Source organism: Cervus canadensis, chromosome 29 (assembly GCF_019320065.1).
Source record: "Cervus canadensis isolate Bull #8, Minnesota chromosome 29, ASM1932006v1, whole genome shotgun sequence".
Classification (NCBI taxonomy): Eukaryota; Metazoa; Chordata; class Mammalia; order Artiodactyla; family Cervidae; genus Cervus; species Cervus canadensis.
In genome coordinates, this window is record NC_057414.1 from 5,907,681 (window position 1) to 5,924,909 (window position 17,229).

The 17,229-nt window shown below is 41.2% G+C and overlaps 1 protein-coding gene across 34 annotated transcripts in view; it reads left to right on the forward strand.

Annotated features, from left to right (window-relative positions):
* DLG2 (discs large MAGUK scaffold protein 2) overlaps nucleotides 1-17,229 on the forward strand; it is a 2,236,304-nt gene that overhangs the window by 1,945,405 nt on the left and 273,670 nt on the right. The gene's annotated exons all lie outside the window — the stretch shown is intronic.

A 17,229-nucleotide genomic window follows, 5' to 3' on the forward strand; every position in this document is an offset into this window, starting at 1 on the left:
AGCAGCAAGGAGAGTGGATCAGAATAAAGCAAGGGAGTGACTGAGAGACGATGAAGACACATCACAGTGCAGCTAGACAAGTTCTCAGGAGGCTTGACAGGACTTGGTAAATAAGATGGGATGCCCAGGCACCTGGGTGGATGGAGAACCTCTGAGCAGAGCAGATTTAGTAGACTCGAGAAAAGTGATGACACCTTTAGTGACACCTGCTGACTTAGAATCCTGTCCTTCTTTGTACAGAACATAGCTTCCGGGCCGTATCTCTGCTTTAAGGAAATTTCAAAGTTTTTTGCCCAAACCATTTAAGAAAACACAGCCGGGCTTCCCTGGTGGTCCAGTGGTTAGGAATCTGCCTTGCAATGCAGGGGTACCAGTTCCATCCCTGGTCTGGGAAGACCCCCACGTGTCTTGGGGCAACTAAGCCCATGCACAACAAAAATAAAGCCCACGCTCTGAAGCCTGCGAGCCGTGACTCCTGCAGCCCGTGTGCCCCAGAGCCTGTGGTCCACAGTGAGAGGAGCCAGCACAATGAGAAGCCTGCACAGTGCGACGAGATAGTAGCCCCCATTCACCCCATCTAGCGAAGTCCATACAGAGCAACAAAGCCCCAGCACAGCCAAAATAAGTGAATATTTTTTTTAAAAAGAAAACAAGTCAACCCAGCTGGACTGTCCTAGACAGGCCCATTTTGTGTGGACAATAAGGCCAGGGGCCCCCATGTGACTGATGTGTGCATTTAGGAACAACCCCTAAAAATAAGCATGCCCTCTTAAAATGCAACAACTGGGCCGGAGGGGGGGGAGTCTTAGCTTTATACTGCATATCACATCATTCCTAGGCAGCCTAAATCAGTAAATTATAGTATTAATGTGGACAGTAAATAGTTTGCTAATGTAGGTTTTTGTAAACATTGTAATGTTTGCTGGCTGGGGTTAAAGAGCAGAAGTATATAATTTGTGATGGTGTATGTTTAAGCCCCCTTGGAAAACACAGACTGTGGAATCTGGACTTGATATGAACCTCCTTTTCTCACAGAAGAATTAGGAGGAAGAGAATGGGTATCATTACCAACTCTTTTTCATAAGTTACTCAATATCCTCCAGTCATTCCTTTTTCTGTCTTCCTCTGGGGGCACCTGGGAACAGAGGAAATAGAGCAAAGGGGGATAGACATGGGAGGAAAGAAGGAAAAAAGGAAGATTTTATAGGACAGCATCACAGGAAGAATAAGGAAAGAATGGGAAACTGTAAGTGAAGAAGAAAACCTCAAGAACCAATTCAGTTCACCTAGACCTTTTAAGAGGTTTACCATGTGTCTAACAGAAGATAAATTTAGCACCAGTGGGTAGACATTATGGAAGGAGATGTCAGTTCAAAATAAACAATTTTCTCATCTATGGAATTATTCAAAAACAGGAAGAACTGTCCTGAATCATAGTGTGTGTGTGTGTGTGTGTGTGTGTGTGTGTGCGCGCGCGCTCAGTCACATCCAACTGTTTTTGACCCCAAGGACTGTACCCTGCCAGCTCCTCTGTCCATAGAATTTTCCAGACAAGAATCCTGGAGCTGGCTGCCATTTCCTTCTCCAGAGGATCTTCCTGACCCAGGGATCATATCTGTGTCTCTTACATCTCCTGCATTGGCAGGCAGATTCTTTTACCACTGCACCACCTGGGAAACCCATGTATCATAGTGAGGTGCATATAACTTAACTACGAAAATGGGAGTGTTTCAGAGGAGACCATTATGTTGGATCTAAGTTGACTATTTGACCTCTAAGTAGGAAACCATTTCAAACAGAAGACACTGAACATAGTTTTTGTTCAAAATAGAGCTTCTATCAATAACTGTGCCCTTCCATGGTTAAAGAACTGAAATTAGAGACACTAGCCTCATCACTTCTCCTGGTCTCTTCTGCCTATACCATTAACACAAAAAATGGAAGAAAGATGGAAGAGGTGCAGAGAGGTCCAGAGAGGCAAGAAGCTTCCAGAGATGAGCCAACTGGAGTCCTCAAAGGATAACTGTGAAAAGGCCAGTTCCAGTTCAGTCGCTCAGTCGTGTCCAACTCTTTGTGACCCCATAGAGAACAGCATGCCAGGCATCCCTGTCCATCACCAACTCCCAAAGCTTGCTCAAACTCATGTCCGTCGAGTCAGTGATGCCATCCAACCATCTCATCCTCTGTCGTCCTCTTCTCTTCTTGCCTTCAATCTTTCCCAGCATCAAGGTCTTTTCCAATGAGTCAGTTCTTCGCAGGTGGCCAAAATATTGGAGTTTCAGTTTCAGCATCAGTCTTTCCAATGAATATTCAGGACTGATTTTCTTTAGGATTGACTGATTTTATCTCCTTGCAGTCCAAGGGACTCTCAAGAGTCTTTTTCAACACCACATTTCAAAAGCATCAATTCTTCGGCACTCAACTTCTTTATACTCCAACTCTCACATCCATACATGATTACCAGAAAAACCATAGTTTTGACTAGATGGACTTTTGTTGGCAAAGTAATGTCTCTGCTTTTTAATATGCTGTCTAGGTTGGTCATGGCTTTTTTTTCCAAGGAGCAAGTGTCTTTTAATTCCATGGCTGCAGTCACCATCTGCAGTGATTTTGGAGCCCCCAAAAATAAAGTCTGTCACTGTTTCCATTGTTTCCCCATCTATTTACTTGAAGTGATGGGACCAGATGCCATAATCTTAGTTTTCTGAATGTTGAGTTTTCACTCAACTTTTTCACTCTCCTCTTTCATCAAGAGGTTCTTTAGTTCTTCTTCGTTTTCTGCCATTAGGGTGGTATCTGCATATGTAAAGTTATTGATATTTCTCCCAGCAATCCTGATTCCAGCTTGTGCTGCATCCAGCCCGGCATTTCTCATGATGTACTCTGCATATAAGTTAAATAAGCAGGGGAGCAATATATAGCCTTGACGTACTCCTTTCCTGATTTGGAACCAGCCTGTTGTTCCATGTCCAGTTCTAACTGTTGCTTCTTGACCTGCATACAGATTTCTCAGGAGGCAGATCGGGTGGTCTGGTATTCCCATCTCTTTCAGAATTTTCCACAGTTTGTTGTGATCCATACAGTCAAAGGCTTTGGCATAGTCAATAAAGCAGAAGTAGATGTTTTTCTGGAGCCCTCTTGCTTTTCTGATGATCCAGCGGATGTTGGCAATTTGACCTCTGGTTCCTCTGCCTTTTCTGAATCCAGCCTGAACTTCTGGAAGTTCATGGTTCATATAATGTTGAAGCCTGTCTTGGAGAATTTTGAGTATTACTTTGCTAGTATGTGAGCTGAGTGCAATTGTGTGGTAGTTTGAACATTCTTTAGCATTGTCTTTCTTGGGGATTGGAATGAAAACTAACCTTTTCCAGGGTCAAGGACAAGAAAAGAAAGACCTCTCTAAGAGCCCTTGACTTATTGCCTAATCACTTGTGTGGATATATTTGAGAGTGCCCTTTTATAGAATACCCAGAGCTTAAAGATCATGAAGTTTGGTTTCTAGAAATTATCTATAAACAGTACTTCCTTGGTGATCCAGTAACTAAGACTCTGTGTTCCCAATTCAGGGGGCTCAGGTTCAATTCCTGGTCAGGGAACTAGATCTCATATGCTGCAACTAAGACCCACCATAGCCAAATAAATAAATAAATATATATATTTTAAAAGTTTAGGTAAGGTCATGAGGATGGGGGCTTCATAATGGGATTAGTGCCTTTATACAATGAGACACCAGAGAATTTTTTCTTTCTCTCTCTATACATACACACACACTGAGGGAAAAGTGTGTGAGCATGAAGTGAGCAGGCAGCTGTCTGCAAGCCAGAAAGAGAGCTCTCAGCAGAACCCAACCATGATGGCGCCCTGGTCTTGAGCCTCCTCCAGCTCCCAGGACTGGGAGCAAATACATTTCTGTTGTTTAAGCCACTCAGTTTATGGCATTTTGTATGCAGCCTGAGCGAACTAATACAGGTCAGTACTATTACTATTCCCTTTCCACATGAAGAAACTGAGGAATGGAGAGGTATCTCACTCAAGACAGGACACTAGTGACTTGAAGAGCTAGGATCCAAATCCAGGCAGGCCGCGTCCAGAGCCTTTACTCTTTACCACGCTCACCTGCCACCAACTTGTAATATCAGTACATGTGTACTTACCACCTTTAGTTTCCCAAGTCATTTCAAGAACTAGTTTAATTATTCTTCACAACACTGTCCTATTTTTGTAGAAGAGAAAATTGGCAGACTAAGTGAAACAGCCAAGGAGAAAACTCCAGGGATCAAGAGAACCAAGAATAGATTAAATGCAGCTAGTAATTTTCTGAACTGAAATTGTGTGAATGTCATGAGATCATGTATATCCACCACCTAGAATGATGCCTGATATAAAGGAAATCTAAATCCATTTTTTAAAATATTTATTTATTTGACTGTATCGGGACATTGTTGCAGTGCAGGGGTTCTTCAATTGTGGTGTGCGGCATGTGGGATCTTAGTTCCCTGACCAGGGATCCAACCAGAGTCCCCTGCATTTGGAAGACAGATTCTTAACCACTGGACCACCAGGGAAGTCCCTAAATTCCATTACTGGATATCAAATAAATGGATCAAAATGTGATTTGAAACCTCAGAGTCACAGCAATGCTAGGTAGTTCAGTTCAGTTCAGTCGCTCAGTCGTGTCCAACTCTTTGCAACCCCATGGACTGCAGCACGCCAGGCTTCCCTGTCCTTCACCAACTGCCGGAGCTTACTCAAACTCATGTCCATGGAGTCAGTGATGCCATCCAACCATCTCAGCCTCTGTCATCCCCTTCTCCTCCTGCCTTCAATCTTTCCCAACATCAGGGTCTTTTCCAATGAGTCAGTTCTTCTCATCAGGTGACTGAAGTATTGGAGTTCCAGCTTCAGCATCAGTCCTTCCAATGAACATTCAGGACTGATTTCATTTAGGATGGACTGGTTGGATCTCCTTGCTTTCCAAGGGATTCTCAAGAATCTTCTCCAACACAGTTCAAAAGCATCAATTCTTTGGCGCTCAGCTTTCTTTATAGTCCATCTCTGACATCCATACATGACTACTGGAAAAACCATAGCTTTGACTAGACAGACCTTTGTTGGCAAAGTAATGTCTCTGCTTTATAATATGCTGTCTAGGTCGGTCATAGCTTTTCTTCCAAGGAGCAAGTATCTGTCTTCCAAGGAGCAAGCATCTACCTAGCAATGCTAGGTAGAATAAACTTTTATTCCTAACCATGAGTTTATTTATTAATTTATTCATTGTTTTATAGTTTATTTAACAATTATGTAGAGGGGTTGACTATGGATCAAGCACACAGTTCTATTTGTTATCCTTTTACAATTGGTATTCCAAGACAGTGCACTTTGAAATACCTTGCCACTGGATATACTGGTACTTGAAATGCATCTTAAGTAGGTAAGATGCATCTTTGAGATTCAAGATAAAGAGAGATAAAAGCATAGATCCAAGAGAGGAGAAAGACTTACACCATTAACAAAGCATGGTTTAAAATAATAGAATCAATAAATACAAAAGTTCATTTCTCAACAAATCTTCTCACCAATTTTTGTCTGATTAATTTAATTTCTTCAGCTCCATCTGTTTTTTCTTCATGAGAATTAGTATTTTGGGTGGGAAGTTATAGGAGTATAGTGAAAAGTAGTTTCATAAATAATTCTTCTGATAAAAGAGTTGTATTAACTTTATTCCAGCCCCACACCTAAATCTGGGGGGCAGTGAATCTTTCCCAGCATCACTGTAGCCTCTTCTAAATCTTGTTCTAAATCCCATTCTGAAGAGGCATTGCTTACATGGTCTGATCTGTTTATTTACTTTCATCCAAGCAGATCTGGCTTGGGGGACCCTATAGTGTGGTCCATCATTTGATTGCAATATGAGATTTTGCACTGGTATTTTATTTCACCTAATGAAATGATGTTTGTAGATGGACTGTTGCTTTTTGAGTTATGTAGATATCATGGAATTGTATCACCCACAGTGTCCCAAATTCCAACACGCACAGATGCTCAATAAATTGAACACCACTATCTATAGAGAAGTAATTAGCCAGCATCAAGTTGCATTGGATTCACTTTATTGCTCTCTGATCTACCCTTAAATTGTTGACTTTTCTGTACATCATGAGTTAAAGCTATTTTTCAAATTTGGATACTTCTTTTTTCTTCTTTTTTAGAGCAATACTCTAGCTTACCTGCCTAGAGAAGAAATGGGCACTTAACAGAACAGCCATATTTTCAAAAATAGATGAAGTAAAAACAGAGCAACAAATCATACACGCAGTTGATTTCTGTTGCTAGGATGTTTCAGCCTTTCTGTTTTATTCATTAACCTGTGCTGTCTGCAGAGAGAAATAGGACCTTTGAGAGAACCATTGAAAACTGTAAAGTCAAATGCCAGTCAGACAAGTAAATAGCCAGTCTTACCAAGAAAAGAGGGTCCAAAATTTCTGTATCTAGAAAAGACTTCTGTGTCAGAAAACACCTTTCAGAACAGGTGCAGAAAGCTGCCAAACTTGGTAAGACCATTTGGCTAACTAGTGAGTATGTAGAGTTTGAGGAATAATAATAATAACATTAGTATTATATAGTATTCTGTTCCTTGTTGAACACACTGAGAGACAGAAAATGTAGGTCATCTGGTTCAGGGCGCATGCCAAACAGTGGAAGATCTGAGTCTTGAACTTAAGCAGTTTGCCTCAAGCCTTTGATCTTAACAAATACACTCTGCTGCTCCTTCTGTGAAAATCAGGATCTCAGAGTGGCAGAGACTGGAGTTATTAAAATAACACTGTTTAGCATGAACTATATGAAAGTGCCAATATCTGAAGGCTTTTGACCTAACAATTCTGTAGTTTTATATTGTTCAACCTCATAGTAAGTAAAACAAATGGCTAAGCACATACTTGGAAGACTTCTGTGTTCTGGGCTGTATCTGGAGTCTGAGTGATTTGATGGCAGCGAGAGAGAATCTGGAGAGCAGAGCTATTATCCAAGTACCTTTGCTAATTTTGACTAGTCAATTCATATCCATGGGCCTCAGTCTTTTCATCTGTAAAATGGGTGAATCTCAGATTTTTCTAGACTTCAGTCCACTTTGTCCAAAAACAACCTATGTCTCATTTGTCCCAGTCACTCTCAATTTCCAGTGGCAAACAAAGCTGCTGGGGGATGAAGAATGTGACTGTAGAAGCAAATCGTGGGGGTGGGGAGGATCATGTTTACATATGCTTTAGCAAGAGGGATATGTTTATCCCTATTTAAAGATGATTTATCCTTGCATATACATGTATCTTGCAGCCTAAGGATTGGGAAATGTTAGAACAAAATACATTTAATGCAAATGTTGTATCACTAAGGGTTAACAAAATTGCAAATAGAAGAGATACTGATAAAACTATATAATTAAAAGCAAGAGTAGTACTAAGTCACAATGATGACAAACTCAAGAAAACATTGAGGATGCAGTGACTTTTTCAAAAAAAGCAATTTGCCCTACAATTTCAGAATTTCCATCTCTGCCTGTGTGACATAGCCAAACACCATATGGCAGCTAGCCCTCCTGGAGGAGTGCCAAACTAAAGTGCTTAATAAACTCTCATAATGCACTAATTTGAGTACCAAATTAATGGTCCTTAATAATTCACTCAGCAGTTACTGGTCAGCAGCTCTTGGTAGAATGTGAAAATGAATACATATGAAATTGCAAATGAACCAAAAAGAGTACTTATGTGGCGTAATTGTTATGACCTCATCTTTCCTTCCTAACTCCAGCCAACCAATATTGATATCCAACCCTTTTAAAGCCCCAGTTCACAATAAGAAACCCCTTGGAGAAGGAAATGCCCACCCACTCCAGTATTCTTGCCTGGAGAACTCCATGGACAGAGGAGCCTGGCGGGCCTTGAGGAGCCTTGGGGTCGCCAAGAGTCGGACACGACTGAGCAAGTAACACTTTTCACTTTCACTTACTCTAAAACTCAGGACGCAAATATACAAAGTCACCCCCTTACTTTGGTGCAGTTTGAGCCCTACGCCATGGTGCCAGGACAAGCAGGGAACTAGAGGCTCATACCTGGGCCAAATTCTGTGCACCCTTGGGATGCCCTACAAGTGTGTGTATGACAAATATACATACATCTATTAATACAGATACATAACCACACACAGGTACCCACAGTTAAAAAACTGAAATTTAGATTTTTATGAAACAACACTCTTACTATGTGCAATACCCTTTGATATGTCCGAAAGTGTGAAAGTGAGAGTTGCTCAGTGGTGTCCAACTCTCCACGACCCCATGGACTATATAGTCCCTGGGATTCTCCAGGCTAGAATACTGGAGTGGGTAGCCTTTCCCTTCTCCAGGGGATTTTCCCAACCCAGGGATCGAACCCAGCTCTCCTGCATTGCAGGCAGATTCTTTACCAGCTGAGCCACCAGGGAAGCCCAAGAACACTGGAGTGGATAGCCTATCCCTTCTCCAGCATATGCAGAAGGGTTGGATTTTCCAACCCAGGAATTGAACCAGGGTCTCCTGCATTGCAGGCGGATCTTTACTAACTGAGCTATGAGGGAAGCCATTGATATGTCTACTCTTTTTTAAAAGAAAAATATTGATCGTGATATACTAAGTTGATTTCACAACTCCGTGAAGGGTTGTGATTTGCAATTTGAAAACCCCTACTGTTACAGAATGCTGTCCAGATATGAGTTCACCTCCACAGAAAGTGTAGGAGCTTCTCATTCTTCTGTCTTAGAGACACAGAAATAAGATCTTCTCTCTTTAAAAACAAACAAACAAAGGCACATTTGGAATTTCCTTGGATGATTGGGTCTGAAACTGTGAGTTGTAAGAAAGAAATGAGGAAACTGGGGATAGTTAGCCTGAAGGAAAGAAGGGATGGCAGTGGAAGGAGAGAAAGGCGCTAAGAGAGTAAACAGCAGGTCTCCAAAGTCTGAGTAGCTCCCAGGGTAACCAGATGTTGGAGGGACTAGGCATTTATCTGACTCCCAGGAATGGATAGTTATACAGTCAGCCAGAGTATTTATTGAGTACCAGCTACTTACCAGCTTCTGTGCTAAAGATGGCAAGTAGAAAAATAATAGCAACTCCAGTCAGGTTATCTTTATGCAGAGAAATTCTGCTTTTCTAATAATGTGAGTATGGTATGTATGCCTGATGGCTATAAAACAAATCTGTAGAAATAACGATCGACAGTATCGAGAGATACTGTTTTGAGATACTGTTTTGTGACTCATATAGCCCCTTGTTTACCAAGGTTGCCATCTGATGTTAATTTCTTAATAGTTAAGCATTCGCTTCCTTGTAGAAAGTGGTTCAGTTATGGAGAAGCAGATGCCCTCAGAAGGTGTGCTGCAAGCTTACTAACTCGGCCAAAACTTGTCCCAAGGCCGCAACTCCCCCATTCTGCTCCCCAGATGAAACATGAAACTGTCAAGGAGCTTCCAAATGAACTTTTAAAAAGCCCTTTTTAGAGTTCTAGCTTTATGAAAACTTTTCCCGAGAAAAATCATTAAGCTTTCCTTTTATTTTAGATTATTCAGTTTGCAGAAAAGCACACACGATAATGAGTACATGGTGTGGTGTGGCATTAGTCACTCAGTTGTGTCTGAGTCTTTGCGACCCCATGGACTGTAGCCCGCCAGGCTCCTCTGGCCATGGACTTCTCCAGGCAAGGGTCCTGGAGCGGGTTCCCATTTCCTCCTACAAATGAGCACATTAGTCTTCTCAGTTTCTCACCAGCAGTGCAGTCTCGACTTCACTGCCTATTCAGCAGCCTCTTTTAAACTCGGAAGTAAATCCATTAGAAGTTGTGATCCCCCATCAATTCGCTGTATTGAAACTTCAATGTTAAAGCTCATTGGAGGTGATCTGTGTGGGTTTATTATTAATATATTGAAGCTACAGCAAGACATATTTTGGCTCAATATAAAATGAATTTTCTAAGTGTAAGAGCTACCTTGGTAGGTAAGAAGTTCCCCAGCGGGTGAGACGTTCAAGAATAGCTGAAAGTCACCTGATAATCTGGTTGGACTAAGAGGAGAGATGTAACACAAAATTATTCCTTAGCTCTCTACCAACCTTAAGATTGTTGTTGTTGCTGAGTTGCTTAATCATGTCTGACTCTTTGCAACACCATGAACTGCAGTCCTCCAGGCTCCTCTGTCCTTCACTATCTCCCAGAGTTTGTTCAAATTCATGTCCATTGCGTGAGTGGTGCTATCTAACCATCTCATTCTCTGCTGCCCCCTTCTCCTTTTGCCTTCAATCTTTCCCAGCATCACAGTCTTTTCCTGAGACAGACTGTTTCAATTAAGGGGTGACTTCACCAGAAAAGAACTTTCTATAGCTGCCTTCTGAAATCATATCCCCAAATGCAAAATTATTTTCTCCTTAAATGATGTATTTTAAAAAAATTGGTTAGGTCTAAATTAATCAGTAAGTATCATTTGGTCTCTTCTGACAATAGAGTCACAGCCCAGCAAAATCATATGATTAAAATAAGTTACTACTAATAACAACAATAATGACTGCCAATAATTTCAAATAAAAAATACTAATAACAGCAGTAATTATTCTTAAATAGCTAATATTTACTGACTATTGTGTGACAAACACTGCACTAAGTACTTCAATGACACTAATTTAGTGATTACCTAGTAAGTATAACTCTTATTCTCATTGAGTGGATAAGAAAATTTCATATGTTGTGAAGACTATATAACTCAGGCACTCAGATGAGGCAGAACCATACTGTCAAGTCACTGCGTATACTAACTCTAGAGAATTAACTCATAACCACTAGCCTATATATAATAAAAATTATGTAGGTGTTTCTGACCCTTGTTAGGATGTTTTGTCATTGAATTATTAGGGAAAATCATATACATCCAATCTTAAAATTTGAAATACTGTATCACAAATTTTCAACAATGGGGCAATGTTATGTAATTTATAGTATACCTACTCAGTACAGTTTTAAAGAATCTTTAAAATGCTCTGGACAAAGAGCTGTTAATACACAGGAAAACGTGTGCACTTACAGCATTTGAAATAGTAAAGCACAAATTTTTTTGTGCGGTGTGATCTCAACTTTCTTTAAAAAAAAGTTCATAGAAGGAAATAATCATAAGTTTGACCTATTTTGTTCTATTTTTTCTCTTCCTTTTTTCTATAATGAATCTGTGTCATTTCTGCAATTAAAAAAAAGTTTGTTTTGTTTTATTTGGAGTTCTAAAAAGCAATTTAATTCTCAGACACAAGTTGCAAGGTTTCTGATCTGACATTATGGTATATAAAGTATCATGCTCTCTTTTTTTTAATGAAGATATATTTAAATCTATGTAAAATCCTAAAAGATGATGCTGTTAAAGTCTGGCACTCAATGTGTCAGCAAATTTGGAAAACTTGGCAGTGGCCACAGGATTGGAAAAGGTCAGTTTTCATTCCAATCCCAAAGAAAGGCAATGCCAAAGAATGTTCAAACAGCTACACAGTTGCACTCATTTCACATGCTACCTAGGTAATGCTTAAAATCCTTCAAGCTAGGCTTCAACAGTACCTGAACTGAAAACTTACAGATGTACAAGCTGGATTTAGAAAAGGCAGAGGAACCAAAGACCAAATTGCCAACATCCATTGGATCATAGCAAAAGCAAGCGAATTCCAGGAAAATATCTACTTCTGCTTCATTGACTACAATAAAGCCTTTGACTATGTGGATCACAACAAACTGTGGAAAATTCTTTGGAATACCAAGCCACATTTACCTGCCTCCTGAGAAACTTATATTAGGTCAAGAAGAAACAGAACTGGACATGGAACAACGGACTGGTTCAAAATTGGGAAAGGAGTACGTCAAGGCTATATGTTGTCACTATGCTTATTTAACTTATATGTAGAATACATCATGGGAAATGCTGGGCTGGATGAAGTGCAAGCTGGAATCAAGATTGCTGGGAGAAATATCAATAATCTCAGATATGCAGATGATACCACCCTTATGGCAGAAAATGAAGAGGAACTAAAGAGCCTCTTGATGAAAGTGAAAGAGGAGAGTGAAAAAGCTGCCTTAAAACTCAACATCCAAAAACCTAAGATCATGGCATCTATTTGCATTACTTCATGGCAAATAGATGGGGGAAGAAACGGAAACTGTGACAGGCTTTATTTTCTTGGGCTCCAAAATCACTGCAGACAGTGGCTGCAGACATAAAATTAAAAGATGCTCCTTAGAAGGAAAGCAGTGACAAACCCAGACAGCATGTTAAAATGGAGAGACTTTGCTGACAAAGGTCCATATTGTCAAAGCTTTGGTTTTTCCAGTAGTCAGGTACAAATGAGAGAATTGGACCATAAAGAAGGCTGAGTGCCAAAGAACTGATGCTTTTGAATTGTGGTGCTGGAGAAGACTCTTGAGAGTCCCTTGTACAGCAAGGAGATCAACTCAGTCAATCCAAAAGGAAATCAACCCTGAATATTCATCGGAAGGACTGATGCTGAAGCTGAAGATCCAGTACTTTGGCCACCTGATACGAAAAGACAATGATGCTGAGAAGGATTGAAGGCAGTAGGAGAGGGGGACAACAGAGGATGAGATAGTTGGATGGCATCACCAAATCAAAGGACATGAGTTTGAGCAAGTGCTGGGAGATAATGAAGGACAGGGAAGCCTGGCAGGCTACAGTCCATGGGGTGGCAAAGAGTTGGACATGACTTAGTGACTGAACAACAAATATTTAAATATTCATATGTTCATTTAGCAGTAAGTGAATCTGTGTAGGAATGGGCAACTTAGCTTCACTGCAGAACACCCAATTATTAAGGTGCTTAAAGTTTGCTGATTCTACTTTGCCCAGAATGGAGTATGAAGGCTCAAAAGCTCCACAGAATTGACTCTTGCTGAGTTCCTTTATCAGTATCATTGAGAAAGATGATCCTGTATTTTTCAGCTCACAGAGAATTGTGAAGACTGGTTGGGCTGGTTTAAAGGACTTAATGCAAAGTGATGTGCTATATAATCAATTTTGACAAATCCTTCTAAGTGTAAACTGTCCCTAGGCCCCAGGTTGTCATGCATAACTTCTGGGGCTAAGGAACAGTAATTCCTGTATAAGGAAGCATGATTAACCTGGGGAGGATTGGGTTGTTTCTTTTTCATGAAGGCTTGGGCTGTCTGTCCCATGCAGATGTCGTTATTGTTTGACACATATTTTTGGAATACTCTACCTACCTTTGTTGTAGGTTCGTTAATTGTCACTTAAATGCCCCATGAAACTTATGTCTAATAAGATCCCCTTTCCTTTTTTGGCTTTGGATTTGAATGGAAATTACCCAGCATTAGACGTTGGCTTCCCTTGTGGCTCAGCTGGTCAAGAATTTGCCTGCAATGTGGGAGACTTGGGTTTGATCCCTGGGTTGGGAAGATCCCCTGGAGAAGGGAAAGGCTACTGACTCCAGTATTCTGGCCTAGAGAATTCCATGGACTGTATAGTCCATGGGGTCTCAAAGAGTCGGACACGACTGAGCAACTTTGACTTTCACTTTCAGACTTTGTATTTAGAATCACTTTCAGAATAATTTTTTTTTTTTTTTTGCTCTCCCACATGGCATGCAGGATCTCAGTTCCATATGCCCTCAGTGAAAGCTCAGATTCCTAACAACTGAACCACCAAGGAAGTTCCCAAATTAACTGTTAATATTACCCTTTACTGCATTCTGTGAAGAGGACTAGGGCAAAACCTCAGCAGAATTCAAGTCTTCTAACTTTGCCTGCTATGCATTTGATGCACAAGAAAGATATGATTATACATCCCTCTCCTGGGTGGAAATATTCCTAACCTACCATTGTCTCCAATAATTTATTCAGAGATCTTCACAGTATAGTAACCTGGCAGCTAGCTACCTATCTAGAAGTTACAATGGTTATCCTTATATCGTAGAAGGAAAGAACCAAAATCAGGGCAACAGTGTTCTACTGGCCTTGACTTATACCTGGGCAAAGTAACTCTGTAGCACTACTTTGCCATCATAGATATATAAGCCCTGAAGTCCCTGCTCAGTTCAGTTTTAAAGTGGAGGAACCAGACAGGCTCCCAGAAACTAAATCTGTTTCATGGAGGAGGAGTCTGTGATTCAGGCTTAAGCCAAGGGTGTTGCCTTTATGACATAGGTCATTACCAAAAGTAAGGTAGGGATGGCTTCTTGCCCAAGAGCTGTCAGATGTGTTCATGGATTTGTGCTGAGTCTTTCACAATTCAGTAGAACCAGGCCATTAGAAATGCTACCCTGGGTCTTAACAGTGGTGTGTGCATGGTCAGTCAGTCAGTCATGTCTGGCTCTTTGTGACCCCATGGACTAAAAACCCCTCTGACCATGGTATGTCCCAGGTAGGAATGCTGGCCAATTCCTTCTCCAGGAGATCTTCCCAACCCAGAGATTGATCCCATGTCTCCTGCATTAGCAGGTAGATTCTTTACCACTGAGCCACCTAGGAAGCCCCTTAATAGTGATACCTACAGCAAAACACGGACCCAAAATATTTCAGGCCCATGTGAGAACTATTGGAATAAAAGGTGTGTAGAAGGTGCTGTGAGAATAGCAGGGTGGTTATTAATTCAGTCTGTGAAGTTCAGGAGGATTCCCAGGGGTGGCAGTGTTTGAAGATGTGTTAGAAGAATGAATGGAGTTGGTGGACAAAAAGGAAAGAAGAGCTATCTGTGCAGAGTCATTATTTCTCCAGGAAGAAGTGAAAAGAGAAGCTGTCAGGAGAGCAAGTCTGTGGAAGGAGTGGCTTGCTTCACTAAGATGTGAGCTTTATGCTTAGTGGATGAGGTGCCAGCAAAAGACTTTAATGAAGGAGAGATGACATGGGCTGACCATTTTAGAAAGAGCTCTGTGACAGCTGGTGTGTCTAATTCATTGACAGAAGGTGAGATGAGAGGGAGGGAACCAGTTTAGAGAGAACCTCATTCATGTCAATGACAGTGGTGACAAAGAGGGACACACAGACATTCTAGAGAGATGGTTTGGAGGTAGGATTGAGGGTATTGATTAATATCTCATTAGATATGGAATCAAGGTTTGAGGCTGAAGTTTGTAACATGTTATGACATGAAGGAAAATGTCCTCTGAAATCCATGATTTTGTCTGAAATCTCAAAACTATAGTATGAGATCTACTGTGTAGTAGGTTTGTGGCATCTGCCATTTGTACTAAATTTTTAACTTTCCGGAGCACTTCCTCTTGTTTGATCTCATTAAATATGCATTTTGACAGATGAGAAGACTAACTGTAAATGATGTGACTAAACGTATTCCGTTGGACTTGGCTGGGGTGAGACTAGAATCAAGTCTCCAGGCTCCCTAGTCTTGAGCTTTAAATCAAATCTCGAATCTGATAGTCTTGCATTCTGTGCCCCTCACCCTTTTTTTCTCTTTTGCATAGAAGATAGTAGAATTAGAAAGACTTTTTGACTCAAGGAGGAGGCTGGGCGTTTTGGAAAAGCTACAAAGAAATCTTGGGAGCTTTCAGGGAGGACGTGGCAGCCAGCAGATGGGCAAAGGGCAGCAAGTGACAGCGTTCCAGGCCTTCCAGATGTCAGTGTTTTCATTGCTCAGAGTACAAATGTACCCTGAAGTGTTAGTTTCCCTGTAAACCTCATCCCTGCAAACCAGATGAGCCCTGGGAAGTGGGGAACGGAAGTGGGGAGGGACTACTGCTAATGGCTAAGAATGACAGGGACAGTAGCCTCTACTCAGGATGGTCCCTGAGCCCCTCAAGTCTGTTCGGAGGGTCCTGTGTGGCTTATTAAGGAGCATTACACTCAAAATTCATCCCCACACAATCTCAACCAGGGAATAAGTAGATTTGTTGATCACGGTGGGTGAGATTGTCTGTGCAGAGGCTATAGAATAAATTCATTCAAAAATAGTACAGCCACTATGGAGAACAGTGTGGAGATTCCTTAAAAAAAAGTGGAAATAGAACTGCCATATGACCCAGCAATCCCACTCTTGGGCATACACACCGAGGAAACCAGAATTGAAAGAGGCACATGCACCCCAGTGTTCACTGCAGCACTATTTACAATAGCTAGGACATGGCGGCAACCTAGACGTCCATCAGCAGATGAATGGATAAGGAAGTTGTCGTACATAAACACAATGGAATGTTACTCAGGTATGAAAAAGAACCCATCTGAGTCAGTTCTAATGACGTGGATGAAACTGGAGCCTATTGTACAGAGTGAAGTAAGTCAGAAAGAGAAACACCAATAGAGTATTTCAGTTCAGTTCAGTCACTCAGTCGTGTCCGACTCTTTGCAACCCCATGGATTGCGGCACGCCAGGCTTCCCTGCCCTTCATATTAACGCATATATATGGAATTTAGAAAGATGGTAATGATGAACCTATATGCAAGACAGCAAAAGAGACACAGATGCAAAGAACAGACTTTTGGACTCTGTGGGAGAAGGCCAGGGTGGGACGATTTGAGAGAATAGCATTGAAACATGTATATTACCATACGTTAAACAGATGACCAGTGCAAGTTCAATGCATGAAGCAGAACACTTAAAGCTGGTGCTCTGGGACAACCCAGAGGGACGGGGTTGGGGGGGAGGTGGGAGTGGGGTTCAGGATGGGGAAGACACATGTACACCCATGGCTGATTCATGTCCATGTATGGCAAAAACCACAACGATATTGTAAAGTAATTAGCCTCCAATTAAAATAAATTAATTTAAAAAAGAATAAATTCATTCAATACATACACAACCATGTGTAAGACAGTTAGAAGGAACCTGCTCTATAGTACAAAGAGCTCAATTCAGTGCTCTGGGGTAGGATGGGGATGGGGTTGGGAGGGAGGTCAAAGAGGGAGGGGATATGTGTACACCTGTGGCTGATTCACTCATTACAGCAGAAATTAACTCAATGTTGTAAAGCAGTTATACTCAAATAAAAATAAATAAATAAACCCTTTCAGTTTGAAAGTGGAGTCTCAACCCTACTGAGCAGAGGAAACGGAGAGTCTTGGTCCCTGCAGACCAGAATCTCTCTATTAGAAATAATAGTTTTGCAATGGTGGGAGAGTCATTTTGCAATTATCTCCTGTCCATGTTGGTGATTGGGAAGAGGCAAAACACCTGTCTTAGACAAGGTAGACATTT